Below are 6,577 nucleotides of genomic sequence, written 5' to 3'. Positions count from 1 at the left end.
CATTGGCATGTCCATCTTGGGCATCTGAGCCTTGAGGTTGTGTTGTTGGGGGGGGGCAGGGGGGGGGGGGGGGGTGGGTGACAGGCACGTGGACTCTGAAACACAATGTTTTAAAACTCTTCACTGCACTAATGGACAAAGTCCCCCTGCAGTGGATCATAGCAGATGAATGCGACCGCATTCTACAATTGCACCCCAGTGTCCTGGACCTCCTGTCTTTGCCACTGGCTCACACAATGTTACTGCAAGACAGGGTATCCTTATAAATAATGCTTTCCCCTACACACCCAAGGTGTATCATAAGTCAAAACAGTGCTGACCGGCAGTGAAGATGTGTTTTGTAAAGCTACGTAAACAGTGGTCCATGTCCACATGCAATGAAGACTCTCATTAAAGCACGTACCTAGCATCAGAGCTCCAAAGTGTGCAGGAGGAAGCAAGCATGGGTGCACTTGAGGTGATCTGCCTCTGATTAATGACATTGACCACCCTCTATCTCTGAAGATGTGGCTTCCATCCTGTGTACTGAGATGTCCACCATTGACTCTCCCACAAGAAGCAACAGCAGTCTGAAGAAGGGTCTCGACCCAGTCTTTCTCTCCAGAGAGGCTGCTTGTGTCGCTGAGTTATTCCGGCATTGTTTGTCTATCTTTGGCACCAAGACAATAAGGTTAACATTGAGCTTGCAAGCCAGGGCCACGTACAACTTTCATCCGTGCGCACACATCCGAGGCAGCTCGGTTGTGTTTCTGATCTCAGATTGCCCTTTAGCTGGGGTTGGTTTCTGTGTTACCTGAAAACTAACCAGTCTGGGGCAACACCAAGCAAACCCCGAGTTAAACTGGTCACAGTATGTGCTTTGGCCTTTTGCCAAGGATGTAAGCAGTGGATCCCACCATCACTGAAGTGCACAAACTCCTGATTCTCATTTCACCTCAATGCCCCAGCTTCATACTTGTTTCACTTGGCCCTCCAGTAAATAAAACAGCAGACACCAGTGTACAATTCACTTGCAAGTGAAATAAAACTTCACTCACTCAATGCAGGTTACGGTTTTGTTGATGGCAGAACATTGGAGATGCCTGCAAGCAAGTAAGCTTCCACACATCACGGGACCATCAACAATTAGACAGAAAGCTGATTTGGGCCAACATAATGTATATACCAGTTCAGAGACAAAACTTTACAAACAAATATAAATTTAGCACAAAACTCCCATTAAAAGCAAATTCTTGATACAGCCACATCCATACAACATAACAATATGTATATTTTTCATTATGAAGGAAAACCTGGTAACTACCACTTTATAAATTGATTTGATTTGAAAGAATTAGCATGATGAAACCTTGGTTCATTAAGATACTCATGCATTGGTTTGGTTGTTTTTTAGAAAAGTACTGCAGTCAATATTCCTCATTTGTGATCTTCAAAATCCATGTCAACTTTTCCCCGTGAATCCAAAGCTCTGGTCTCTTTGGTGTCTCATCAGTTGAAGTTGTGGGACAGCCTCTAAAGTGGGGACAGAAGAAGCAAATTTATCCAGCAACCATCAACACATTCAGCTGGAGAGAGTTCAGAGCAAACCTACGAGGGTGTTGCCAGGACTCGTGGGCTTGAGCTAGAGATTGGGCAGGCTAGGACTTTATTCCTTGGAGCACAGGAGGCTGAACAGAGGTGTGTCAAATCATGAGGGAAATTGATGGGGTGAATGCAGAGTCTTTTACCCAGGGTAGGGGGATCAAGAACCATAGGTTGATGGTGCAAGGGCAAGATTTAATAGGGAGTAGAGAGCGGTCCTGAACTACTATCTACCTCTTTGGTGACCCTGGGACTATCCTTGATCGGACTTTGCTGGCTTTACTCTGCACTAAACATTATTCCCTGATCATGTGTCTGTACACTGTGGACGGATCAATTGTAATCACGTATTGTCTTTCCGCTGACTGGTTGGCACGCAACACAAGCTGTTCACCGTACCTCAGGTACACCTGACAATAAACTAAACTGAACTGAAATAAGAAAGAACTGAGGACAGGATGGAACCCAGGTATGTGGGAACGTGAGGCAGCAGCTCTACCCGCTGTGCCACTGTGTTCCTTCTGGGTACAAAGGACTGTTCAGCTTAAGTTAGGGCAATTCGTCATTCTGATGCTGGCATGTTGTGTACGGAGGGCACTTACCCCAAACATTGGAAGTCGCGTATCCGAAATCTCAGGAGATTCCGACCGGAAGGCGTTTGCCACTTTGGAACAATAACCAGTCTTAACACACTGCAGAAAGAAAACACGAGGAGACATATTAGAGTTTAGACTTTAGACTTTGTCCAGGTTCTCTCATTTCCTTTTTCTCTCGGTTCTCTTTTTATTTTAAACTAGACTCTGCCATGTTTCTACATTTGCCTTACCGGTCACTAAACACTTTAACTCCCCCTCCCATCCCCACACTGACCTTTCTGTCCTGGACCTCCTCCTTTGTCAGAGTGAGGCCCAGCGCAAATTGGAGGAACAGCACCTCATATTTCATTTAGGCAGCCTACACCCCAGCGGTATGAACATTGCTTCTCTAACTTCAAGTAGCTCTTGCTTTCCCTCTATCTCCACCCCTCCCCTTCCCAGTTCTCCAACCTGTCGTACTGTTTACAACTACATTTTATCTCTGTTTGCTTTATCTTCTCCCAGCTAACAATGATCTGTTCCACATTTTCCTTGATCCACATTCCCTTTGTCCTGTTTTCACACCTTACACTTCCTTATCTATGCATCTCCCTCTCCGCTGACATCAGTCTGAAGAAGGGTCTCGACCCGAAACATCACCCATTCCTTCTCTCCAGAGATGCTGCCTGTCCCGCTGAGTTATGGTGGTGGATTTGTTTATAATTTTGCACTGTATTTTTGTAAATAGTTGATTACAATTATGTTTGGTAATTTAAAAAAAATACAGTGCTTTGTTGATGATTAAAGAGGTGTGGTGATTATGGTTTTGCCTCAGTCGTTGGCCGTTATGTGAACTCACCAGAACAATAACGAAGGGCACGGCAATGAGAAGGAGAACACCAATGACGATGATGGCAATAGCATAACTTGGGAATGGTCGTGTTGGAGTTGGCTGGTTGACCGTAGCACCGGTTGTGGTGATGGTGGTGCCTGCCGTGGTGATGGTGGTGCCTGACGTGGTGATGGTGGTGCCTGACGTGGTGATGGTGGTGCCTGCCGTGGTGATGGTGGTGCCTGACGTGATGGTGGTGCCTGCTGCGGTTGGCGTGGTTGCTGGGAACGAGAAACAAAAGGTCAAGCATTTCACAGGCGCACAGAAACAAAGGAACAGCAAGTGTTTGTTTACAATGAGAAAAACACACAAAGTGCTAGAGCAACAGTTTGTGTGGCACGGTGGCGCAGCGGTAGAGTGTCTGCCTCACTGTGCCAGAGACCCGGGTTCCATCCTGACCACAGGTGCTGTCTGTACGGGGTTTGTACGTTCTCCCCGTGACCGTGTGGGTTTTCTCCGGGTGCTCCAGTTTCCTCCCACGCTCCAAAAACGTGCAGTTTTGCAGGTTAATTGGCTTGATTAAAATTGTCCCTGGTGTGTGGGATAGAACTCGTCTGCGGGTGATCATTGACCAGCATGGACTCAATGGGCCGAAGGGCCTATTTCCACACGGTACAGCACAAAACTAAACCAAACTAAATTCAGTAGGTCGCACAGCATTCTGGAAAACACGAGGTTAAGTGACATTTTGGATTGGGACCTTTCTTCACTGGTGCTGTTTTCATCTAGCCTGTCCAATCCCTTAAGAATGTTATATGTTCCTATAAGATCCCCTCTCATCCTTCTAAATTCCAGTGAATATAAGCCCAGTTGATCCATTCTTTCATCATAGTTGTGTAGGAAAATAACTGCAGATGTTGGTACAAATCGAAGGTATCACAAAATGCTGGAGTAACTCAGCAGGTCAGGCAGCATCTAGGAGAGAAGAAATGGGTGACGTTTCGGGTCGGGTCTGAAGAAGGGTGTCGACCTGAAACCTCACCCATTCCTTCTCTCCTAGATGCTGCCTGACCTGCTGAGTTACTCCAGCATTTTGTGATACATTCGTTCATCATATATCAGTCCCACTATCCCGGGGATTAACCTACGCTGCACTCCCTCAAGAGCAACAATAGCAACATACTTGTGTTGGTGAGGGCGTTGACATCCAAATGTAGACCCGCATTGGCAAACTGTGCTGTGTTATTAGCCAGTGTTTGGGCTGCCTCAGCTTGCGATATGGTGTTTGGTTGCACAGTGATAGCCGTGCTGCTCACAACTGAACCACTCCTAGATAAATAGAAACAGAACCAAAAATAAGCGTTGACATGACATTCAATTGTTCAATATCAATACAAATCAATTAATATTCAGCGTTAGATCAATTAAGCATTTGATGGCACTGGGTCTGTACTCGCTGGAGGTCAGAAGAATGAGGAGGGACCTCATTGAAATGTACGGAATAGTGAAAGGCCTGGATAGAGTGGATGTGGAGAGGATGTTTCCACTAGTGGGAGAGTCTGGGACCAGAGGGCACAGCCTCAGAATTTAAGGACGTTCTTTTAGGAAGGAGAGGAGGAGGAATTTCTTTAGTCAGAGGGTGGTGAATCTGTGGAATTCTTTGCCACAGAAGGCTGTGGAGGCCAAATCAATGGATATTTTTCAGAGAGAGATAGATGGATTCTTGATTAGTCAGGGGTTATGGGGAGAAGGCAGGAGAATAAGTTTAGGAGGGAGTGGAGGGATATGGATAACGTGCAGGCAGTGAAGAATAGTTTATCTATGTCAAGATGGCGGCGCGCACGGACGCAGCGGCTCACAGCTCTCCCTTTCGGTGCTTTTTATCTGTGTTATGTCTGTTAGTCAATTTTAGTCATGCAAATCAGGCAAATCCTACTTACAACCGCAAGGATCTTCTGATCATAGGATTCCAGTGCAATCGGGACCTTACGAGCGAATTGCTACACCCACGAAATATACCGGAAGAGATAGCCAGGACACCGGGCTCTCCGTGGATAGTTGTCGGCGCGAACAGGCGTCCCAGGCGGAGGAGAAACAGGAAGCAAAAGCGAGGACGCCGGTCCGGTATACTTGCCAAGCTAAAGAGACAGCCACACAAACCACCGCTACCCAGCATGTTTCTCACCAACGTCAGATCCATCATCAACAAAATGGACGAACTAAAACTACAGATATCAGCAAACAAACTCGTGGAGGACTGTTGCATTCTCTTAGTAACAGAGACATGGCTTCATCCACTTATCCCAGACGGAGCCATTGAGCTAGCCGGGCGTACAGCGTTTCGCTGGGACAGAAACATCGACTCCGGTAAGAGCAAGGGGGGGGGGTTATGCATTTACGTGCACAACAACTGGTGCACTAACATCCAAATCATGGATAGCCATTGTTCTCCTGATCTGGAGTTCCTAACAGTTAAATGCAGGCCTTTTTACCTTCCTCGTGAATTTACAGGGTTATAGTAACAGCAGTCTACATCCCACCGAATGCTAACGCTAGCACAGCTTTAGGCTACCTGCTCGGTGCAATAAACTCACAACAGAGCACATATCCAGAAGCAGCCCACATCATAGCCGGGGACTTCAATCATGCAGACCTAAAGTCAGTTCTCCCGAAACTTGAACAACACATAAGATGTGCTACCAGGGGGAAAAACTCACTAGACAAGGTTTATTCAAATATTAAGAAGGGTTTCAGGTCAGCACCACTACCACACCTGGGGCAGTCAGATCACCTGTCCATATTCTTAACTCCAGCATAAACCCCACTCAGGAGGAAAGCTCCAGTCACCATAAAGACTGTTAAGACATGGCCTGAAGGAGCTTCCTCGCAGCTGCAGGATTGCTTCGAAAGGACCAACTGGGATATTTTTGAGGATCAGGACTTGGAGGAGTATACATCAACTGTACTCTGCTACATCCAAAACTGTGTTGACAATGTCACCGTCGACAAACGTATCCGGTTGTATCGCAATCAGAAGCCCTGGATGACAAAGGATCTCAGGTCTCTCCTCAAGGACCGTAACACCGCCTTCAGGTCTAGTGATAGAGCTCTATACAGTGCTGCTAGAACCAACCTGAAGAGAGGCATCAAGGATGCCAAAGCGTCCTACAAGAGGAAGATTGAGGACCACTTTACCAACAATGACCCACGGCGGGTATGGCAAGGCATCCAGCACATCACCAACTACAAGACCAGCAACCGCACGACTGCCGACGGCGACGCCTCGCTGGCAGAGGAACTTAACTGTTTCTTTGCTCATTTCGAGGTGAAAGCTGCAGTGGCAGACATAACACCCTCTCCAGCACCTGACAGCAACACCTTCACTGTGCAGGAGTATGATGTTAAGCGCGTGCTCAGAGCAGTGAATCCCAGGAAAGCTGCAGGCCCCGATGGTGTGACGGGCAAAGTGCTGATGGAATGTGCAGACCAATTATCTGAGGTCTTCACAAAAATCTTCAACCTGTCCCTTTTAAAATCCACCATCCCTCCCTGCCTGAAGTCCGCCACAATCATCCCACTGCCGAAAAAG

This window comes from Rhinoraja longicauda, chromosome 38 (assembly GCF_053455715.1).
Source record: "Rhinoraja longicauda isolate Sanriku21f chromosome 38, sRhiLon1.1, whole genome shotgun sequence".
NCBI classification, from domain to species: domain Eukaryota; kingdom Metazoa; phylum Chordata; class Chondrichthyes; order Rajiformes; family Arhynchobatidae; genus Rhinoraja; species Rhinoraja longicauda.
The sequence above is the reverse complement of the archived record's forward strand: the minus strand, read 5'-3'. Positions refer to the sequence as shown.